Source organism: Pan troglodytes, chromosome 5 (genome assembly GCF_028858775.2).
Source record: "Pan troglodytes isolate AG18354 chromosome 5, NHGRI_mPanTro3-v2.0_pri, whole genome shotgun sequence".
Lineage (NCBI taxonomy): Eukaryota > Metazoa > Chordata > Mammalia > Primates > Hominidae > Pan > Pan troglodytes.
Window position 1 is genome coordinate 38,221,718 of NC_072403.2, and position 24,249 is coordinate 38,245,966.

Genomic DNA, 24,249 nt, shown 5'->3' on the forward strand with positions numbered 1-24,249 from the left:
CTGTAATCCCAGCTACTCCGGAGGCTAAGGTAGGAGAATCACTTGAACCTGGGAGGCGGAGGTTGCAGTGAGCTGAGATTGTGCCATTGCACTCCAGCCTGGGCAACAGAGTGAGACTCTGTCTCAAAAAATAAATAAAATAAAATAAAATTTTACTTTTAAATTTACTTTTATGAAAGAGTTACAGAAGTTTAAGACAATCATAATAATCATCTATTATTTTTTGAAAATGATGAAATTACTTAAAATTGATTCTACTGCAGGTGGGAGCCTGTAAGACTAAAGTTCCCAGGAAGAGATGTAAGCTTCGGTGAAGCCCACCTCAGTTGACTCCTAAACTAATGCAGATGCCCCCTTGGGGAATTGCGGGGAGAGGGTGTACAGAATGTGTTAATACCATCACACTCCTCCCAGGACCCCAAAGAAGCTGCACTCACAGAGATATCCGGGCATGTCTCACACTGGAAATAGGGTACCCTTCCAAATATTGGGAGAAAGAAGGCAAAGAAAAGCACACCGATCTACTAAGCCTCCTGCATTTGCACCCATCCAGCCTGCCATTCATCCTGGGTTCTTTTACTTGGTCCTCTTGGGGCCTCTGAGAGCCCCTCCATCTCTGCGAAGTGCATTCCCCACCGGGCTGTTGCAGTTCCACACATGGCCAGTAGATGACAGGTTTGTTCAAGAACCGCCTCCAAGATTTTACGACTGCACCGCGATTTTAGAGTGGCGGGAAGGACTGAGAGTCCCATTTAGAAACTTCCCAAATCTTAACCGCCAATATCTTTCTTTCTAAAATTGTGTTTTTGTATTTCGTGGTAAACTCAGTTCAAAGCCGCGGATGGGGGCAGGAATAGGAAAACTGCTGCTGCTGCTGCTGAATATGCTTCTCTCTCTTAAAGGTCCCAGCAGAATTCTGCCACTGAACCACCCTGGGAGAATGCGGGGGAAAGAGAGGAGGAGAGAAGGACAGAGAGAGAGAGAGAGCCAGAGAGGATATGAGGGAGATAGGGAGAGAGGACTGCTTCATTGTCTTAAATTCGTTGTAATCACGTCGCAATACCAGGCACTCACTCTTAAGGTAGCAAAGCAGAAAATATTATAAATTCAGTTATTAATGTCATTTGCACTTTTGAGAGTAGAGAACATAGGCACTAATATTATAATAATTCAATAACTATGAAGGAATCAAGACAATCTTCAGGGAGGATGTGGTGCATGGAATGGAATGTAAGAATCGTTCCTACTCCATGTAGGTTTAGCATTTCTTGATTACAAGCTAAATAAGGGGTGGATTACTCATGAGTTTTCCGGGAAGGTGGTGGGCATTTCCTGGACTAAGGGTTTCTCTCCTTTTTAGACCATATAGGGTAATTTTGGATGTTGCCATGGCATCTGTAAACTGTCATGGCGCTGGTGGGAGTGTCTTTTAGCATGCTAATACTTTATAATTAGCATATAATGAGCAGTGAGGATGACCAGAGGTCACTCTTGTGGCCATGTTGGTTTTGGTGGGTTTTGGCCCGTTTCTTAACTGCAACCAGTTTTATCAGCAAGGTCTTCATGACCTGTATCCTGTGCAGACCTCCTATCTCATCCTGTGACTGAAAAATGCCTTAACCTCCTGGGAATGCAGCCCAGTAGCTCTCAGCCTCATTGTACCCAGCCCCTATTCAAGATGGAGTTGCTCCGGCTCAAACACCTCTGACATTTGTGGATACGTAGAAAAGGATAATTAATGGGTTAGCAGGATGAAAGGAAAACTATACCCCAAAGGATAGCCTAGCCATTGAAATTGATATGAACTGGAATATGAAAATAATTGGGGACAATTTAGTTTCATGACCATATATAAAACACTTAACTATGTCTGGTTGTATTTTAACATAAAATTGGGCATGGGAAACTATTTTTAAAATATTCTTTATTTTTTAAATTGACCTGGCTTTTTCTTTCAACTTTTATTATTTTAAAAATTAGTTTAAGCCTAGCAGATTTCACATAATTTCAGACTCCTTTTGGCAAACAGTAAACATTACAGCCTGGAAAGCTTGATTGCTTATATATAAAACCCTAAGAGAGCTATTGAAAATGCCTAGAACGTGTGAATTTAACAATGGTAAAATACAAAAACAAATTGTAATTCTATACACCACAGCAGAATATCACATATAAAATTTAAAAATCACTTCATTATGACAGCAATAAAAACATAAAATACTTAGACATAAACTGAACCGAAAGATGTGTGACGTGAAACAATAAAATACTGATGAGAGAAACTGATAAAATTCTAAATGTGTAAAGAGATATAATATATTTTGATTTGGGAAGAATTGATATTTTTGAAATAACAGTTCTCAACACAATCTTGATCAATATTCCCACTGGGTTTCTTTGTGGCAATAGACAATTCTAAAATTTATATGAAAATACAAAGGATCTACAATAGCCAAAACTTATTTGAAAAAGGACAGAAGAAATATGCAAAGCTTGGTTTCAAGTCATGCTTCAAAGCTATGTGCAACATGTCAAGGCTAGTAATGTAAGTTAGAGAAACTTCAACAAAGAATTGTGCTTAGTTGTGGGAATCCATGGGAGATTCTGGAATGAAGATGCATAGGAAACAAATGCAAGAGATGAGTCCTGGGCCCTCAGTCATTTAGAGGTTGGGAAGATGGGAGACTTGGCAAGGCAGGCTGAGATCTGGCTGTTATTCTCGTGTGATGAGAATCCCAGGACAGTGAGGTTTAGTAACAAGTCAAGAAAATACATCAATGATGCAGTAGTGGTTAACTACATAAAATGCTTCTGATATGATGAATAAAATGACGTCCTAGAGATGACCATTGGATTTGGTAACATTGAGCTAAAACATGTCAGTGACAAGGAGTTCAGTTAAAGATGTGGACTGTAGCCTGATCTGTGAAGAGTGGAAGAAGAATGGGGAGGAATGGAAATAACAGGTGCAGCCCAGTATTTTTAAGGGTTTCCTTCAGATTAGAAGTAAAAATTCGTTAGCAGAGTTGGATTTAGGGAAAAGGAAATGCCGTGGCATGTTTATATGCTGATTGGAATCACTCACTAGAGAGAGGAAATTTTTTTTGGTAAACTGGATAAAGATACTTACAACATATTAAACCATGAAAAGGATTAGTACCCAGAACATAGGAAGGCCTCCTACAAATCAATTAGTAAAGGACTATATTTATCTGAGAAAAAAAATGGTAAAGGCAAGAAGAAACATTTTATAGCAACATGTATAAATGACATGTGAATATGTGAAAAAATTTCAAACGCTTCATTATAAGTCAGAGAAATGTAAATAAACACCACACTGAAAAAACAATAAAAATATCAAAACCTAGCAAGGATGTGGGTCAATGTTTCTACCAACAGACTTCTGAAGGAAATAGAAATTGTTAGGATCATTTTGGAAAACAAGTCAGCATAACATAGTAAGGTTGAAAATATATATACATTATCATACTACATTACTACTACAATGCTACTCTAGAACATACATCAAGAACTATTGCAAGTTCATTACAACTTCATTCCTAATAGCAAAACATCAAAACAACTTAAGTATCCATTAACAACTGAATAACTTTATATATTTTCATATCAATTATAGTTATTTATACTATATAGTTATTTATAGTTAAATTCATAAGCGGAAATAGCTTTTTTTTTTGAGACGGAGTCTAACTCTGTTGCCCGGGCTGGAGTGCAGTGGCATGATTTCCGCTCACTGCAAGCTCCGCCTCCCAGGCTCACACCATTCTCCTGCCTCAGCCTTCTGAGCAGCTGGGACTACAGGCGCCCCCCACCACGCCCGGCTAATTTTTTGTATTTTTAGTAGAGACGGAGTTTCACCGTGTTAGCCAGGATGGTCTCGATCTCCTGACCTCATGATCCGCCCGCCTTGGCCTCCCAAAGTGCTGGGATTACAGGCGTGAGCCACCGCGCCCGGTCAGAAATAGCTTTTTTAGGGCTGGTAAAATGGCCTTCATCTAGATTTTCTCATGCTTGTTTGTGAATTGGCTCCCCTCTTGATGAGCTGGTGCACTATCATTATGAGTTTTGTGCAACACTGAGTTCTTGCTTGGCAAGTTTTGTAGAATTTCTTTCCTGGGTTTTGCATGCTGAAAACATGGCTTCATTGGGCATTGGTAAATCAAACGGGGAGGAGGCAGTGCGGCAGGTACAAAGACCACAGTTACAATACTTTAAACCAAAAAGTATCTGAGACAGGTCTCAATCAATTTAGAAGTTTATTTTGCTAGGGTTTAAGACAATGCCCAGAAGACAGGTCTGTGGCTTTCTCCAAAGATGATTTAGAAGGCTTCAATATTTAAAGGTGAAAAGCAGACTGGAGGGAGAATGGAATAGCTCCAATAGTGTACTTTCCTTGGTAATTTTCACTCTTCCTTGGACTATCACATAGGTTGAAACTCTGATATATGTCAACGTTGTAAACCAAAAAGTATCTGAGACAGGTCTTAAGCAATTTAGAAGTTTATTTTCCCAAGGTTAGGGACATGCTGGAAAGAAAAAATCATCGAATGACACAGGCAATCTGGTCTGTATCTTTCTCCAAAGATGATTTCGATATTTAAAGGGGAAAAGCGGGCTGACAGGGAAAGAGAGAAGGTATGGCAATCCACATGTTGCGAGGAAAAAGGGGCAGGTAGGGGAAGAGTCAGTTATGTATTCATCTTGCACTCAGTAAATCATCGCTTTGCATATGATTAGGTGAACATAGAGTAGCTACCGGTGGGGATATTTTTAACCTTTTATCTGTAGCTATCTGCTTGGAAACCAAAGGAAAGGCAATTTCTTGCATGACTCAGCTTTCACCTTAACTCTTTCCTTTTGACATGGTGAATTGGGGTGCCAAGTTTTTAGTTTTCTTTCACAATTTATACAAAACACAACTCAACAGACATCCTCATGGCTCAGTGTATGTGGCGGCTCTGGATTCTATTCCTGCTCACCTGGACCTGATTGAGCTGATACAGGCAGCCTGGAAACTACTTAGGTAGATGGTGGGGAGGGAAATGTTCCAGCTAACCATGAGCAAGTAAAATACAACTTCATATCTGTCATTATCCAGCCCCAAATCATCCAACATCTAGATAATTCCTTGGAATAAGGGAACAAGATAATGGCCATGACCATGTAGGAAAGAATCACATATACAGATGGTTTTCATTCCCAGTCAAAGATCAGAAGAAGTAAAGGCAAAGAGAAAAGGTGCTTCCTATGATGCCAGCTCCAGCTTGATAAGAATGTATACTATTTATTATGTGAGGGGGAAACATGTTCAATACAGCTAGCTGCTTCAGCTTCCATGTGGTGTTTGATACCTGTGTTCCTTTTCATTTGGCTCAACTTCCATTAAGCACAAAAACCTCACAAAATGTTCAAAGGGCCAGGGGGACAAATTTGGATTTCATGCCTCACAAATAAAGGAAGGACTCCATAAGATAAAAATACACTTTCCATAGAAACCTTGGAAGTCTAATATGTGGGATAAGGTGAAATAGAAACAGATCATCCTTCATAGGAACTGAATCCTGAGTTCTAACTAACCAATCCTAGACTAGATTTGGGTGATTTGAGATATTAATGCCCTTAGCCTCATTGCCTGACACAAGCAAAACTAAATAACCTCTAGAGAAATATAATATTTCCTGGAGCCTCAAATTATCACTCATATTTTTCTTCTGCATGGCCTCAATTAAAAAATCAATAAGAAAACAAAAAATAATAAAATCCAGGAAAAACATAACAGAAAATAAATATAGGACTTTGACTTCTCTGTGGGATACTGCTAGATTAACTCAACACTCCCAGTACAACAGCTAGAAAAGTTCAAGATTTAAAACACAAAATTCGTACTTTAAAGGAAAAGGAGAGCTGTGGAAGCAACATGCACTAGATGAAATACAATTGCAGAGAATAGGTGACCCTTTTGAGGTGAGCTGACAATCACAGCTCTTCCCCTGCCACCCATGGGGCATTTGCCAATTCATTGTTCATACAGAAGAGGTGTCATGGGCTCAGGAGGGAATCTGCTGGAGAAAGGGAAACCAAGCAAGGGACACAGGGACTGAATAATGAAATTAGATATTTGAGGTTCTCAAATTCTCAAGTTCACGGCCAGATTTCCCCACAAGATATTTCTTGAGCTGTGGTGTAGCAATGAGCTATGAGCCAGGCCCCAAACCCCAAAGGCAGAATGAGGCCTCCTCCATGTTGCTTGTGTTCAGGACACAGAGAACTGCCTTCAGCCTGGGTCTGCTGGGCACAAGGTGGGTCTCCCCATTTTCACATGTGCCCGCTCCTGAAGCCACCTGAGAAGGAGGCCAGGGAGCTGGGCCAGCAAGTACTGAAGTTCAGGGCTGAATCTCTCACTGACATTTGTAGGAACAGAGACCTACCTGGGTCTTAATTAAAAGCTCTGGAAGGAGAGTCATGGCCTCTGATACTGACGGAGTAGTTTGTATTGAAATAACCCTCTTGCTGGTAACAATGATAAATTCTGGACCACCTTCATTTTCCAATTTATTTCATTGTGTTGTGATAAGAACACCTTACATGAAATATACCCTCTTAAGAAGTTTTTAACTATAACACAGTATTGTTAACTATAGGCACAATGTTGTATAGTAGATCTCTAGAACTTATTCATCTTGCATAACTAAAATGTTATATTTGTTGAACAGTAACTCCCCCATTTATCTTGCCCCCAGTCTCTGGCAACCACCAACCTATTCTCTGTTTCTATGAGATTGGCTACCTAGACACCTCATATAAGTGGGATTGAAGCAGCCTCGTTTGTCTGGGGTGACCTGAGGTTTGTTGTCTCGTGACCATGGAGATCAAGGATGCAGACACACAAAAAGTGAGGCTAAGAGTGGAAATTTAAAGAATGTCTTTATTCCTGTCTTCGTTTTGTTATTTACCCAGTCATTCAGGAGCAGGTTGTTCAGTTTGCATATAGTTGTGTGGTTTTGAGTGAGTTTCATAATCCTGAGTTCTAATTTGATTGCACTGTGGTCTGAGAAACTATTTGTTATGATTTCCATTCTTTTGCATTTGCTGAGGAGTGTTTTACTTCCAATTATGTGGTCAATTTTAGAACAAGTGCGATGTGGTGCTGAGAAGAATGTATATTCTGTTGATTTGGGGTGGAGAGTTCTGTAGATGTCTATTAGGTCTGCTTGGTCCAGAGCTAAGTTCAAGTCCTGAATATCTTCATTAATTTTCTGTCTTGTTGATCTGTCTAATATTGACAGTGGAGTGTTGAAGTCTCCCACTATTATTGTGTGGGAATCTAAGTCTCTTTGTAGATCTCTAAGAACTTGCTTTATGAATCTGGGTGCTCCTGTATTGGGTGCATATATATTTAGGATAGTTAGCTCTTTTTGTTGAATTAATCCCTTTACCATTGTGTAATGCCCTCCTTTGTCTCTTTTGATTTTTGCTGGTTTAAAGTCTGTTCTATCAGAGGTGTTTATAGTATTCTCTGATGGTAGTTTGTATTTCTGTGGGATCAGCGGTGATATCCCCTTTATCATTTTTATTGCATCTATTTGATTCTTCTCTCATTTCTTCTTTATTAGTCTGGTTAGTGGTCTATCTATTGATCTTTTTTTACAAAAAAAAAACCAGCTCCTGGATTCATTGATTTTTTGAAGGGTTTTTCATGTCTCTATCTCCTTCAGTTATGCTCTGATCTTAGTTATTTCTTGCCTTCTGCTAGCTTTTGAATTTGTTTGCCCTTCTCTAGTTCTTTTAATTGTGATGTTAGGGTGTTGATTTTAGATCTTTCCCGCTTTCTCTTGTGGGCATTTAGTGCTATAAATTTCCCTCTACACACTGCTTTAAATGTGTCCCAGAAATTCTGGTATGTTGTGTCTTTGTTCTCATTGCCTGAAAGGAATTTAACCCATAAGGAGGCCAAGTCAATGCTAGCTTTCAAGGCTTTTAAGTACAGATAACGGTCTTACTTGAGGCAATGTTGCAGGCTACAACTTAAAGCCCTTTGTGATCCAGCAAGGTGAAAACCCCAGGACCTTCCTTTAAGAATATAAAAAGAGGCCAGATACGGTGGCTCACGCCTGTAATCCCAGCACTTTGGGAGGCCAAGGTGGGTGGATCACGAGGTCAGGAGATCAAGACCATCCTGGCTAACACAGTGAAACCCTGTCTCTACTAAAAATACAAAAAGTTAGCTGGGCGTGGTGGTGGGCACCTGTAGTCCCAGCTACTCAGGAGGCTGAGGCAGGAGAATGGCATGAACCTGGGAGGTGGAGCTTGCAGTGAGCCGAGATCGCGCCACTGCATTCCAGCCTGGAAGACAGAGCGAGACTCCGTCAAAAAAAAAAAAAAAAAAGAATATAAAAAGCATACCCTGCCAGTAGACTACAGGTGTAATAAAACATCATGGATGACCCATCTCCTCTTCCATGATTACATCCTAAATTGCTATGCCAGAGAAATAGAGAGGCATTGTTTGAAGAATACCATAACTTTCAAGATTTTGTTTAAGGTTATTTGTTCTCCTGCACATCCTCCTGTTATTAATGATCTTTATCCCAATATCGAAGTGGTGCTTCTCCCTCTTTAATCCAACCAATGGATCAAGGAATTATAGCAGCTTTTAAGGTTTACTATCTGAAGAGGGCCTTTGCCCCGGTTATTACGGTAACTCAGGAAGACATTGAGAGGACACTGATGCAATTCTGGAAGGATAACAACAGCTATGGCTACATCAAGAACCTTGCTTGGGATGGGGATGATGTCACCAAAGACTGTGTGAATGGCATCTGGAAGAAGACACTCAGGAGGTTTGTCTGTGAGTTCAAAGGGTTTGCCAAGGATGAGGAGATTGCAAAAATCTACAAGGCTTTTGTTGAGATGGCAAACAACTTTAAACTGAGTGTGGATGAGGATGGCATTAGGAGCTCCTAGAGGTAGTTCCTTGGAATTGACTAATGAGGAGTTGTTGGAACTGAGACAGGAATGCATAGTTGAAGTAGTGGTCAGAAAAAAAGGAAACTGAAGAAGAAGAAGAAGAACCCCAAATAAAATTCCCTGTGCAGGGTTTAGCAGGAGCTTTTGCAGACCTCAACAAGCTCCCTAAAAAGTTTGAAAACATGAACCCCAGCACAGCACGGTTTTCATTAATAAAGAGGAATGTTCATGGTGAATCATCTGCTTATAAGCAAACTATGATGAAAAAAGGAAACCAAGCAAACCACCACAGATCTGTTTCTGAAGAGTGACACCTCCTCAGGAAGAGCCTCAAGCAGGTCCTTCAGGAGGAATTCCAGAAGAAAGTGTAGTTATCATAGGAGATGGCATCTCCATGTGTGCTATGGCCCCTGAAGATATTTTGGTAGGACAAGATGTGGAAATGGGAAACAGTGATATTGATGACCCTGACCCTGAGTAGGCCTAGGCTAATGTGTGTGTTTCTTAGATTTTTTTTTTTAAGTTTAAAAAGTAAAAAAAAAAAAAAAAAAAAAAAAAAATTAAATAGAAAAAAGCTCATAGTATAAGGATATAAAGAAAATATTTTTGTATAGTGTGTTTGTGTTTTAAGCTGTGCTATTACAAAACAGTCAAAAAGTTAAAAATTAAGCTTATAAAGTTTAAAAAGTTACAGTAAGCTAAGGTTAATTCATTATTGTAGAAAAAACATTTTTCATAAATTTAGTGTTGTCTTAGTTACAATATTTATAAAGTCTACAGTAGTGTATAGTAATGCCCTAGGCCCTCAAATTCACTCACCACTCACTCACTGACTCACCAGGGCAACTTCCAGTCCTGCAAGCTCCATTCATGGTAAATGTCCTAGAAAGATCTACCATTTAAAAATCTTTCATATGGTATTTTCATTACACCTTTTCTATGTTTAGATACATAAACAGTTAGCATTGTGTTACAATTACCAATAGTATTCAATACAGTCACATGCTGTACAGGTTTGTCGCCTAGGGGTAATAGGCTGTACCATATAGCCTAAATGTGCAGTAGGCTATAACATCTAGTTTGCATAAGGACACTCTGTGATGTTCACACAAAGATGAAATCACCTAATGACACATTTCTCAGAGCCTGTCCCTTTAGCTAAGTGATGCATGACTTAAGTTTTGCCCCATTTGTAGAGCATGGTCCTCCATGACTTTCAATGAAAAACCCAATAGTTTTCATCTTCTCAATCCTGAAGGGCTGAAGGAGATTTAGGCTGAACTTAAAGAAATTTTCAGCTTAGCTCATTAGTCTTCTACTCCATACATCTTCAACATTTAACAAGTGTTTTGAAAAGGACACCTACAAAGTGCTTGAAGCCATCAACTCTCAAATCTTGTCATTTCAGCACCACATCAAATGACAAAACACTTGCTATTTTCTTAGTCCATTGGAGGAGCCCATTGTCAGGGGCCAAACCTGGATTATTAGCTCCAAACAAGCACTCAGATCAGTAAGTGTCCTCAGGTGATAAGTGGTTGTTGCTACTTGGCATCAATTCACCAGTTCTTCTGAAACTTATGTCTGTTTTGTTTTAGGCCCCTTATCAATGGTAGGTCTTTGTTTCCTCAACACCAATGGACAGCGAAAGATTTTGAACTGCCTTTCAGAAGTTGACACTCTAGTTTTTTGTTTTACCTTCTACCGTACCATCAGAAGTTAACCAACGTGTTTTGAAGAAACCAGTGTGTTTGAGATGCCCCAGTTTTCTAGTTACATCACACTGGCCCCATAATTGCTGCTGATTTCTTTCTTACAGCAGAAAACTGTAGGAAAATTGTAGCAGAAAACTTTCCTACAGCAGAAAATGGTAGCAGAAAAATGGCACTAAAACGCAGCGCACACTTGCAAACATCAAATGCTACCAAGAGAAACAGTGATGTCCAAACATCAGCTTACATTTGCATGGTTCTTCTTTGGAATTTTTGTTCATCTAGTCCTATTTACTTTCTTAGCTAAACAATGCTTTTTTAAAATATACCTTTAAAATTTTATCCTATTTTGGTAGTTGTTGCCAGTGGGACAATTTGTCCTACTGTGACCCTAATGCATCTTATACTGTGGTGGAAAAAAGAATAAGATTTTAAATTGTGCTTACTGAAAAACTGGATATTGAAACAGACAATGGCCAGACCATATATAAAAATAGGCCTGGCTGGGCAGGGTGGCTCACACCTGTAATCCCAGCACTTTGGGAGGCCAAGGCAGATGGATCATGAGGTCAAGAGATCGAGACCATCCTGGCCAACATGGTGAAACCCTTGTCTCTACTAAAAATACAAATTTAGCTGGGCATGGTGGAGCACAGCCGTAGTCCCCGCTACTCGGGAGGCTGAGGCAGGAAAATCACTTGAGCCCAGGAGGTGGAGGTTGCAGTGAGCCGAGATCGCGCCACTGCACTCCAGCCTGGCAACAGAGCAAGACTCCGTCTAAAAAAAAAAAAAAATAGACCTTTGACCCACAGCCTACAGCAACCTGCCTGGGGAACCAATTCCCTTATCTACAATGAACAATCCAGCAAGGTAGTCTGCTCTAAGTCCGACTTGCAGGAAGTCAGATTGCTGTCTCTAGTGACAATCCAGGAAGCTAAATAATAACTTTTATAACAATTGTTCTAAAATGGCCAGGACTTGATTAATAACTGACAGTTCCCCCAATATTTGTGCCTACTTCCAACTTAGGACCAACCAGGGAAAGCTAAATATGCATCCTAACCAATTACATAGGGTACTCCACTTCTAGTTACCCCTTAAGCATTCCCCATGCCAACAGCCTCCAATCAGGTCCCTTTTAACCACTATAAAGTTTCCTACTTCTCTGCCTGCCTTTGAGTCTCTGCCAAAATGCAAATGATGGTGGCTGACTCCTTTGTCATAGCAATTTGTGAATAATCTTTGCTCTTTTCATTTGGTTGATCTTCATGTGTTTTCACATTATTAAGCTTTATATAAATTAAAACCCAAAAGGCTAACATTTAATTAATGCCATTTAAGATCTTCTATATCGGATAATGCTATACATTATATTAGGTTTAATATTTCTATTGAATATAGATTTATAAATTACTAAAAATGCTAAAAATTCATCAAATATATATGTAAGTGCAAATAAGGAAAATGCAGAGAGATATTAGAAAGGGGTAATATATCCAGGAATAAATATTCAAGATATTTTAAGTTGGAGATATTGTCTGTTGGTACTAAATCAATTTTCCCCTATTTTGTGCTTTTTTCTGTATCACTTGGGGTTGAAGCCTGGACACCACTTCTTCCAGAGTCCCTTTCTTACGAAGGCACTCACTTGCGATTGGAAGGCAGTGGAAAAGTGCTGTCATTCTGCTTCTGACAGCAAGTAGCAGCAGCTGCCAGGAGTGTGGGTTTGTTTAGTGCTGCAGGGCCAATAGTAGCTTCCTGCAGTTCCTGGAAGCACAATTTTGCTTTTTCTGTCCTTAACAAAACTTTTGCAATGCACTTCACTGTATTACATCTCTCTGGGCTTAAAATACCTTGAGTGTGTTTCTTTCCCCTTGTAAATCTGGGCTAGACTGAATAATCTTGTAAGTATGTAAATATAAGCAACTATTTTAAAATAACCTGGGTTTTTAAATGTAATACAGATGCTGTTCAACTTATGATGGGGTTAACTCCCAATAAATCCATTGTAAATTGAAAATACTGCGAGTTGAAAGTGTAGAGTATAAGTTGTTCACCTTCATGATTATGTGGCTGAGGCTGCCTGGCATTGTGAAAGAGTATCTTACTGAGGATCGCTGGTCTGGAATAAGATCAAAATTTAAAGTATGGTTTATACAGAATGGATATTGCTTTTACACCATTGAAAAGTCAAAAAATCCTAAGTCAAACCATCTTAAGTCAGGTGTGTCTGTAGTTTAAAAAAGAATTACAAATAAAGAATATCCAATGTTGTTGGGAGTGCAGAGAAGATTTACAAGGTAAACATTGATTTGTTTAAAGTTTGAGAGAAAAAATTAGATAATATGCTTTATGATTTTTAAATGTTAATTTCAAAATAATTATACATTCACAGGAGATGATGCAAATAGTACAGAGAGGTCCCTTGTACCCTTCACCCAGTTTCCCCCAATGGTTACATCATACATAACTGTAGCATAATATTGAAACCAGGAAATCGACACTGATACAATGTGTTTGCAGTTTTCTACTTTATCACGTGTAGATTCATGTAACCACCATGATCAAAATACAGAACTGTACTCCATCACCACAAAGATCTTCCTCATGCCACTCGCCCTCAAGAGTCACACCATTCCCCCACCCCCCACTGTCCCTACACTGTGCCAACCATTAATTTGATTTTCATCTGTATAATTTTATCATTTAGAAAATGTTATATAAATGGAATTATACTATACGTGACCTTCCGAGACTGGCATTCTGTACTCAGAATAATGCCCTTGGGATCTGTATTAGGTGCTCCAGAGCAGTTGTACTAATAGGATATGTATATATAGAAAGATATTTCTTTTAAAGAATTTGCTCACATGATTGTGGAAGCTTACTGAGTCCAAATTCTGATGGAAGAGGCCAGCAGTGGAGGAGACTGGGACAGAGTTGCAGTTTGAGCCCATAGGTAGTCTGCTGTGGAACCAGGAAGAGCCAGGATTGCAGATGGAGTCTGAGGCAATCTGTTGGAGAGTTCCCTCTTATGCTAGTCAGGCACTCAACTGATTAAATGAGGGGAACCCAGTTACGGAGGGCAATGTACTTTACTTAAAATCTACTGACTTAAATATGTAACTCTCACCCCAAAACTGCCAGATGATGTGAAATTCCATGTCCTCTACTTGGCTCCATTGACACTCAGATGGAGTAGATTAAACAACAGACAAAGTCCTCACTTAACATCATCAATAGGTTCTTAGCTGTGACTTAAAGCAAAATGACATATAATAAAACTAATTTGACCATAGGCTAATTCAGCGATCCCCAATATTTTTGGCACCAGGGACTGGTTTTGTGGAAGAAAATTTTTCCATGGATGGGGGTTGGGGGCTAGCGGTGGCAGGGAGTGGGATGGCACAACCTCGATCCCTCGCATGCGCAGTCCACAATGCAGTTCACAAAGGTTTGCACTCCTGTGAGAATCCAATGCCTCTGCTGATCTGACAGCAGGCCATTAGTGGTCTGTGGCCCAGGGGTTGGGAACCCCTGGGCTAATTGATGCAAACAAGATTTAAGTTCCTATGGCTTATTTCTGGTCACAAACACATCACCAAACTCCTAAATAAAGACTCAGAACACTTCTAATATTAAACATTAAAATAAATGGGAACTATATATACATTTAAGGTAGGTTTATAATAACAAGTAAGATAATTAATTACCCAGTTTTTGGTGAATTAGTGAGTGATGGCAGTCACAGTGGTGGTGGGTTACATTAAGGAACAAATGTTTGTAAAATGAAAATGGTAAGGAGCACCTCCTGCCATCACACAGCTCAAACGCAAAGAAGAACAAATATGTTGAACTCACTGAGTACTTTTGTACCCCATTGTTTACTATTGTGCAGTTGTATGAATATCATGTACTTTACAAATTTTTATTTTAGAAACACTTCTATTCATTCGCTTATTCATTTTCCAACCTGCTTATTCCAGTTCAAGGTCGTGGGTGACTGGAGCCTATCCCGGAAGCTCAAGGACAAGACAGGAACCAATCTTGTATAGGATGCCATCCCATCCATTGTGGGATGCAGACACACACACACACACACACACACACACACACAGAGTCACTCTGCTGGGACAATTTAGACTCACCAATTAACCTAACGCATGTCTTTGGGATGTGGGATAAAACTCAAGTACACAAAGAAAACCCATGCGGACGTGGGGAGAACACACAAACTCCTCATGGACAGTGGCCCTGGCCAGGAACCTATTTATTTTCTCACCAACATTGTAACAAAACGTTGAATAAAACAACGCTATAGGAGGACCCTCTGTGTTTCTCACAGTCCTGGAGGCTGGGAAGTCCAAGATCAAGGTGCTGACAGGTTCAATTTCTGGTGAACTTTGAACTGAAGGCTCTCTGGCAGGGGTGCCTTGTGGCTGCAGGCTGGGTATAGAAACTCAGGCTCCCAGTAGGCCTCCACTTACAGAATCCTGACTGGGAGGGAGAGGGTCTCATCAATGCTCCCACATGGCCTCTACTGACACCAGGAAGGGAGGAGTGCCTCCTTACACCTGGACAGTGGTGAAAGTCCCAGCTTTCTACTTGGCCTCCTCTGACAACACCTTGGCAAAGTGGGTGAGGAGTGCTTCCTTGCAACAGGGCAGGTGGAAGTCCAGGCTCTTCACACGGGCTTCACTAACACCACAGTGTGGAGGTGGCTGATTACTGATAGGCGGGGCGAAAGTCCTAGGTCCCCATTTGGCTTCCTCTGACATAAGCCCGATGGGTCTAGGCAGTGTCTCATTATCGCCAGGCAATGGGATAAGACAAAGCTCCTCACTCAGTGTTTGCTGACTGAGGCGGGATGGAAGCCCCTGATTTTTCTGTATTTGACTGGAGTAGTGCGGTTACTGTCAGTTATCTGCCTGGTAGGCTGCTCTTTCTTTTTCCCTTGGATAGAGAAACATGCTTTCCTTAGGATATTTTTGTCTGTGACTACTGATGTTTCCTGTTTTCCAGTTTCTCCAGCACTCATTCCTGGATATATTAGGCAGAAAGAAGACCCATGAAACTCACCACTCTGTCATTCCCCAATCCCATGGTCTGAGGCCAACCTGCTTCTCCTCTTCGTCATTCAAGGGCTTTTTATGTCTGTCTGTAGCTGTACTTAGCAGGAGGAATAGGAAGAATTGTACCTACTCCATCTTGTCTTAGAACCAGAAATCTCTCACCATATTTTTTAAAATATGTTTTTGGCATATATTAAAATATTATACATCTATCCTTAGATCCTTAAATAAACATATCATCTATCCTTAGAGTTAAGTTAATTTGGTAACAAAAATAAAACAAGACTAAAACTATTAATTATGTTAAAGCCATAAAAAATATGCAAATTTTTTCCTAAAATATGGGAAGTGTGCGTGTGTGTGTGTGTGTGTATATCTCCTATGTATACACATATACCATGTGACATATACACATAAAAAAAGACATAAAATGAAAATTGCCGATATATCAATACCCGGGGACAGGGAGTATTCTCAGGTTTAACTAAATACTCATATTAAAGTTTTTACCATAGGCCACACCTGGCTCTCAGATTCACTTAGAAGGATATTAGACAGGAGTCAAAGTACGCCAAAGTGCTGAATCAGGTCATTTTCTTCAGTGGGAGAAGTTCTTGAAACAGTCCATAATTTATTCCAGGTGCTAGTTTCATCCTCTGCCCCCATCCCCCAAGTGACAACTCAGGTACAAGGAGCTGAATTTACACCTGTGGAAGTTGTGTCCACCCTAGCTTAGAATCCTCATGTCATCTACGAGCTAGTACCTCTTATAACAAACCCATGGGCACAGCTTCCAGAGTCCCTGTAAAGGGCATGCTCAGTTACAAGGGTCACTGCATTTGGAAATACCCAAACTATGGGTCCCCATCATTTGTTACGGTTCATGAAATATTCTTCCCAGTAAAGATACAAAATGCCAACCAGAAGCCATTTGTGCCATAAGCAATGTTGTCTAAAAATCCAGCTGACATTCTTCCTCCATCAGGTTTCCAGAAAACAGCTAGAAAATTAGCCTAAGATTAAATACATCATGGAGAAGTAGAAAGGGTGTTATAAAGCATTTATCCACAAGATTCAAAATGAAATACAGTTAATTTGGTCCATTTTAAGAGATTATTTCAACCTTCAAATTATTTAAAAGAAGTACATCCTATCTTTTGCGTGCTTATTCAAAAAAGGCATGGTAATACTTACAAAAAGACTAAATATTTTTATAAGTTTTAAATATTTTATAAATAATTTTATAAATAAAATTACAAACCATTTAAGCGACCTAATTAAATCAAACACACTTTGAGTACGCACATAAGAAAAAAATTAGTTGAAGCATCCTGACTTAAGAAATCCTTGATCTTTCATAAGGTGTCTGAATACTCAATGTCAAAAACACTTATGAAGAATTAAACACTGTTGACCACAAGAGGGAAACCTAGTCCCAGTTATACTACACATTAGAAAATCAAGGGAAAAAGATGTGTCCTGAGAACTTTCGAAATAGTCACATATAAACATAGTATACAAGAAAAAACCAACCGTCATCCCTACCCAAGGATATGTTTGTGGTATGAGTGGTTTTAGTGTTTTGAGTGGACTGGTTCTTGGACTCCACATATTATTGGCTACAGAGATAGAGACTTGATTTAGAAAATCACAGTTGCCACTTTCTAAGTAAGCCCTTGACCAAAAGACTAGATTTCTTTAAACCCAGTTTTCTCAGGTAAAATGGAAATACAACTATTATCTAATAAATATAAGTAAGCTTTAGTGTCATAGTCATAGCAGTAGTATTTTCAATTGGTAAAAAGAAACTGGACCCCAAAAAAGAATTTCAGTGAAAGCAGTAACAGTCTTCTGGCATATTTCTCACCTTTCTTTCTACCTTAAAGGTTCAAAGTTCCTAAGTAATCTCAGAAACCTAAAATAGTTTATTCTCTATCCTCACTATTGGTTTTTAAAAAACATTTTGCAGCATGGACCACTGCTCGTGTACAGATGCTCTCCAACTTAACAATAGGGTTATGTCCCAATAAACCCATTATAACTTGAAAATATCTTAAGCTGAAAATGCATTTAATACACCAATAAACCCATCATAAAGTTGAACAATCATAAGCCAAATTATAAGTCAGAGACCATCTGTATTAGCTTAAGTCTTGGAATGGTTTATTTTTTAGATGCCATTTAGCCACTTATATTCTCTTCTATTTTATTGTGAGAACTAATTCCCCTCTTACATTCTGTGCTTGACCCATGCTATACTTAGTGTGAACAAGAGCCACCTTCTTCTCATGACTTCTATTTTTTTGTGAAAATTTCCTTCACTCATTCACGACATTTGGATTTGAAATCTTACCTACTTAAGTACGTTAAAAAATCATTTTCTACCATCTTTCTTATCAGGAGGCTCTAGTGATTCCTTCTCCACATTTCTAACTTCTCATCTTCACACTCCTTGTCTTCCTAACTTCACTACAGTAAGTGTTTTACATGTTTAGAACCCAGCTCCTTTACTATGATTGCTAACCATGTACCTTAAATAAACCGTCTTCTAGTTTTTTGTTTCTTACTCTCAATTATACCTTTTAGAAAAGAATTAAGAATAGAAAAAGACTGCTACACAGACATTCTTACGATCTTCAGAAATGAGCACAGATCATGCTTAATGAAAAAAGATTTCCAAATAATGCTGCATATGTCCAGAGAAAAGTTGGCAGAAATGACTGTCATCTGGGGGCACTATTGTCTGGACATGGCCAGTTCTCAGAACTCCAGTCCCTAAATTCCCTTCTAACTAAAGGAAAAGCCTCTTAAGGGTCGTATAGAAATCCTGCCACTTTCACCTGAAAGAATAATCTTCAGTTATGTGGCACATGGCCAAGAGTAAAAGTCTTTAGTCACTTGGAAGCAGACAGACACTGTAATGCTAAATAATTGGACATAACATGGAACTTACTGAGGCCTCAAATATCAATTTTACTTTGGGAAAAAGAGCAGGACCCTTAAAAGTGGTTGAAAGTAACTCAAATTTATTCCTTAACAGAGTGATGCTTAATCTAACAAAAAACATGTTATATGCATACTCTTCTCCATTACCTTGTAAGAAAACTGGACTAGGAAACACAGCTTAAATGGCCAGTTCTGCCTCCATTTCCTAAACCGTGTTATAATTATGTCTATGTGACCAGTAACAGACAATGACCATGATTTATACTTTTTCATATGTTTGTTGTTTTGTTTTCAATGTTTGTGGTCTTTCCTCAGTATCAGCTAAGAGGCCATTAACACAGATATCTATTTATGGACATGTGAGACTGTTGTTCACCTCTTTTGCAGAATTCATAAAGAAATGATGGGGAAAACACATCAAAGATAGAGTGAATAAAGCAAACGTGCCACATATACACCATGGAATACTATGCAGCCATGAAAAAGAATGAGTTCATGTCCTTTGCAGGGACATGGATGAAGCTGGAAACCATCATTCTCAGCAAAATAACACAGGAACAGAAAACCAAACACTGAATTTTCTCACTCATAAGTGGGAGTTGAACAATGAGAACACATGGACAAAGGGGCCTGTTGGGGGGGTGGGGGGCAAGGGGAGGAGAGCATTAGGACAAATACCTAGTGCTTGAGGAGCTTAAAACCAAATGACGGGTTGATGGGAGCAGAAAACCAACATGGCACATGTATACCTATGTAACAAACCTGCATGTTCTGCACATGTATCCCAGAACTTAAAGTAGAATAAAATAAATAAGTAAATAAGGAATGATGGGACAAACAAGTTTCTGTTATTGTCTCTCTACTGACCAAAGGGTGGTCAGAGAGTATAGGATGAAGCAGATTTGTGATATCCTTGAATAGATCTGCTCTTTACTATGAATTCTATCATCTACTCCCAGCGTATGTGGGAAAGGGACCAACTTACTTGCCTGGAATTTAGTGAAATTGTTTTCTAGGGGGACCAAGAGTTTCCTCTACTTGATATGAAGTTGGGTGGTTGAAGATGATAGGATTGGCTTCTGCTTCCATCAGAATCCTAAAGGGCAGGGTATATGGACTAGTTGGTATTGGATCTTGGAAACTGTGATGCATTGGGAATGGTCACACTCCCAGAGTTTGTGGACACAAAGAATGTTTTAGTGTTCCCTACACACCAGACACGGGCTATGAGGGAATCTGAAGAGCCTACCAAACCTTGCACAAGAGAAAAGCTTTGCTTGGAACATCATCCAGGCTCAGAGAACACAAATATTTCATTTCCAGTAAGACGTTTCTGGTCTTTTTCTCTTCCTCCCCTTCCCTGAACCTACCCTAGATGAGCTATGGCCTCAAAGTGCCAGTAGAACGTAAGAAGGAAGGAGAACCACACTCATTCCTGCCTTCAACAATTTACACAGGGATAGAAAAAGATTTATATTAAATCAAGTTGGGACTTTCAATTATTATATAGTACCAAACAATCTAATTGCTGAACTAAGATATACTTGTGCAATTTAAGGGAATTGTAGAATAGCATATTAATTAGAATCAAGAAAATAATTCATGAAGTATGCTATAATTCCTACCCAAGCGCAGGGGAATAGCATCTGTAATGAAATTCTCTAAAGAGGCAATAGCAGGCACAATGAGTTTTTGTTTGATTAAAGATTCCATTTAGTGCTTATCCAACCTAGCAATTACATTTGTATGCTTCAGATGTTTTAAAAAAATAAACAAAAGAAAGTACCTTAAATAAAGAATAGGATCAAATAGTATTTAAACAATTGAGTAAATTAAAAAATTATATGAATTAGATTGATTGAAATTGATACTTTCCTAATTCTCCTCCTTCAACACACACACACACACACACACACACACACACACGTATGCATACAAACACATCTGAATTCTATAAAATCATTCTGACCTTGATGAGATTCCATAGTTTACTCATGCAACAGAACATAATGTCTAAATGAAGTTTCTGGTCTCTGTTTTACATGGATGATTGAGTAAAATCATTCCCTATTCCTGGAAGAATAGCTAAGAAAGGATTCACAGGTGAGGACATGCGTTTTTTCAGAAGATGAGAACAAAGATGAGAAGATGAGAGCAACAGAATGTCCTGTATCCTAATTCTCTGTGCTGACTTCGGAGTGGCCAATATGATAGAGATGGAAGGAACTCTGAAAACAAATTGCCAGAATTTCTAAGGAACAGGAGATGTTGAGTGAGTGAACCAAGCCATGGACTGGCTGTATGGGGGCAGCTATTAGAGACAACTACCCTTAGACTTCTTTGGTGATTGGTCAAGCTAATCTTTTCCTTCAGAGTCTCTCAATTATAAGACTTAGCTTGTGCCATTTAGAACAGACAAGAACACAGAGAATTATAGAACAATCTGACTACAGGTTCTCAAGTTATAGCAATGAAACTTGTAGTTGGCCAGCAGGAAAATATTCTGAGATGTGGATTCAAAGTTTCTAAGTGTGCACACGTACACACACACACACACCCCTACCTGCATGCGTTTTCTAATTTACAAAGACTACTCAAGTAAAGAGGGGTAATTTCACACCCCAGGAGGTCTGTATAAAGATAACTCTGGTCTTTAAAGCATCAGGTTTCAGGTAGAGGTGAAGAGAGAATGAATCAAAGTCAAACTGCCATCCTCCCAGGTTAAAGATGAGTCCAGTCATCGTGGAGCCCTCTATTAACACAGGACATGCTAGGAAGGCCCATTAACCCACTGCCCTAGCACATTTGTTAACATCCTAGTGCATTTGTTGATATCAACTGTTCACAGTTTTTATTCCGATAGGGATCTATTCCAGCAGACCAGCTTCTGTGACCTCTCAGGATGCGAAAAAGTAACACAAGAAAAGCTTCTTATGTAGTGAATTGAGAAGGAAATACCTAGATCAATACTCCCTCAGCACCTCTGGTAGGAAGTCCTTAGTAGGAGAAAAACACCATGAAGACCCTTAGTGCAGAAGGAAAAGGGGGTAGGGGGTGGTGGAAGGGAAGCTAAAAGAAGGGGCTGGAGGTTCTCAGAATTCAGACCACACAAACAAATGAAGTATTGAGGTCCCAGACTTGATCTGGGCGCAGTGTGAAAGCCCTAACTTATTTCTCCAGAAGAATATGTCCTCTGGTTTTAGACTTGGCACTGTGGGGAGAACCAGAGTGATCTATGGTGGATATACACACAAACATAGACACACATATTTGCATTTAGTAATTTTTGTAAAATTTCCATTTGCTTCTCTGATCCTGTCTGTATCTTTGGGAATAGATGTAAGAATATTACATCTCTCAGGCTTGCTCTGCCCCAGGTTTCTGAACGTGGAATACATTTCTCCAGTGAAACTCAGTATTATGAGATTTGGGAGGTGGAAGTTAGGCCACAGCCATCTCAGGGACAGGTTTCACAGACATGAGTTTTGGCAGCAGCCTTGTGTTCTAAAGACATTTACTCCTAGGGGCTCTACAGGATCTGCAACATCAGCAGAGGCTTCCTGTGGGTTCCTGATCTTTTAAAATTAGGGGTCTGCAGTGACTTGTGCTCCTCCAGACCCCCTAACAGTTTTAAGGGCTAATTCCCTGTAATATATTCAGTTCTGCTTAGACTGATTACAGGGATTCCTATTTCTTGACTGAATTCTCATGGCTATAGTGGCTCGTCACCATTTGACATCACCAAGAAGTCCTCATTCAGGTGCCTTTGGAAATTCCCTCAAACACACAGGAAATTAGAGTTTGAAAGAAAACGGAGAACCATGAGCACTGTCCAAATAGGAACTTCTCTCCTATCACAGAGAAAGGGAACTGAAAGTCATTTCTCAAGTCTCCCAAATTTAGTAATCTCACAAGAAGAACCAATCAGTGTTCTAGGACTAAACAGTGTCATAAGTTGCTGAGCAACAACTTGGATTGAAGATGCTATTATAATATATGAAATGTCTTTGAATTTACCATGTTTTTCTCAAGCACCATTTAAGAACAAGGCATTATGGCAGCCAGCAAAGGGCAGACATAGAAAATTATACATGGTTTTGCCTCTAAAAGAGGAGATGACAAGCTTAAATCATAGGATCAGACTCTTAGCACAGACTGATACCATAGGCTCTCATCTGGCCCATTCTCCTGACTCTTTACCTTTCAGGAAAGGTATTCCTGAAAAATTGCAGGAGAGACCATGCTGTAGGTCTCTTTCTAGCGATCTAGGAGTTAATGCCACAGTGTGTTCAAAGCCCTTTGATGTGATCAGATAATCAGTAATGTATGGAATATTTGTGTTCATAACTTGTGAGAATGGCTGCATGGCAGGACAAGACCCCAGCACAACAGTATGGAAAATCCACCCTAAGCAGACATGTCATGACTGATGTTGAACAATGGACTCACCAGCCAGGCACGGTGGCTCATGCCTGTAATCCCAGCACTTTGGGAGGCAGAAGTAGGCAGATCACGAGGTCAGGAGATCAAAACCATCCTGGTTAACATGGTGCAACCCCGTCTCTACTGAAAATACAAAAAAAAAAAAAAAATTGGCCGGGCATGGTGGCGGGCGCCTGTAGTCCTAGCTACTCGGGAGGCTGAGGCAGGAGAATGGCTTGAACCCAGGAGGCAGAGCTTTCAGTGAGCCGAGATCGTGCCACTGCACTCCAGCCTGGGCGACAGAGCAAGACTTCCGTCTCGAAAACAAAACAACAACAAAAAAAACAATGGATTCACCATCCGATGGGCTCCCTCACTGCCAGGTCACTCTTCATGGAAGTATTTGTATTCCAGTCCTTTCTGTGGAAAGAACTTAACATTCTCCTTTTCATAACACTGTATCTTCAGAAACAAGAGAGTCGAAGTCTCCTAATTTTCAGGACTGTCTATGTTGAACATCAAAATATATTCTTTACAGCAGATCTTTAATAATCATATGACAAGAGAAAAACTTTCATAATCTTATGACATGAGGGAAGGAATATTAAAGCCGTTCTGTGGGTTATTATCTCTAACGTTCCCAATAGAATAGGCTTTGCCAGCTGGGTGCGGTGGCTCATGCCTGTAATCCCAGCACTTTGCGAGGCCAAGGCGGGCAAATCACGAGGTCAGGAGTCTGAGACCAGCCTGACCAACATGGTGAAACCCCGTCTCTACTAAAAATACAAAAATTAGCCGGGCATGGTGGTGGGCGCCTGTAATCCCAGCTACTCAGGAGGCTGAGGCAGGAGAATCGCTTGAACCCGGGAGGCGGAGATTACAATGAGCTGAGATCACGCCACCAACTCCAGCTTGGGCGACAGAGCAAGACTCTGTCTAAAAAAAAAAAAAAAAAAAAAAAAAAGAATAGGCTTTGCCCACTATACTCTCTCATATTCATTGACCTGAATCCTCAAATGAGGTGTGTCCATTAGTCAACTCCAATCTCTTGTCATATGTAAGATGGTAGAGATGAGAAGAAGATAGCTCCTTTACAGCCCACTATTTCC

At 39.7% G+C, this 24,249-nt stretch overlaps 1 protein-coding gene across 1 annotated transcript in view; it reads right to left on the reverse strand.

The window, feature by feature from the left end:
- BTNL2 (butyrophilin like 2) overlaps window positions 1-23,995 on the reverse strand; it is a 36,423-nt gene extending 12,428 nt beyond the window's left edge. Inside the window, exon 1 of the mRNA XM_016955229.4 lies at window positions 23,168-23,995. The gene's annotated coding sequence lies outside the window, so the exon portion shown is untranslated. The remainder of the gene's footprint in view (window positions 1-23,167) is intronic.
- Between the last annotated feature and the right edge of the window lie 254 nt (window positions 23,996-24,249).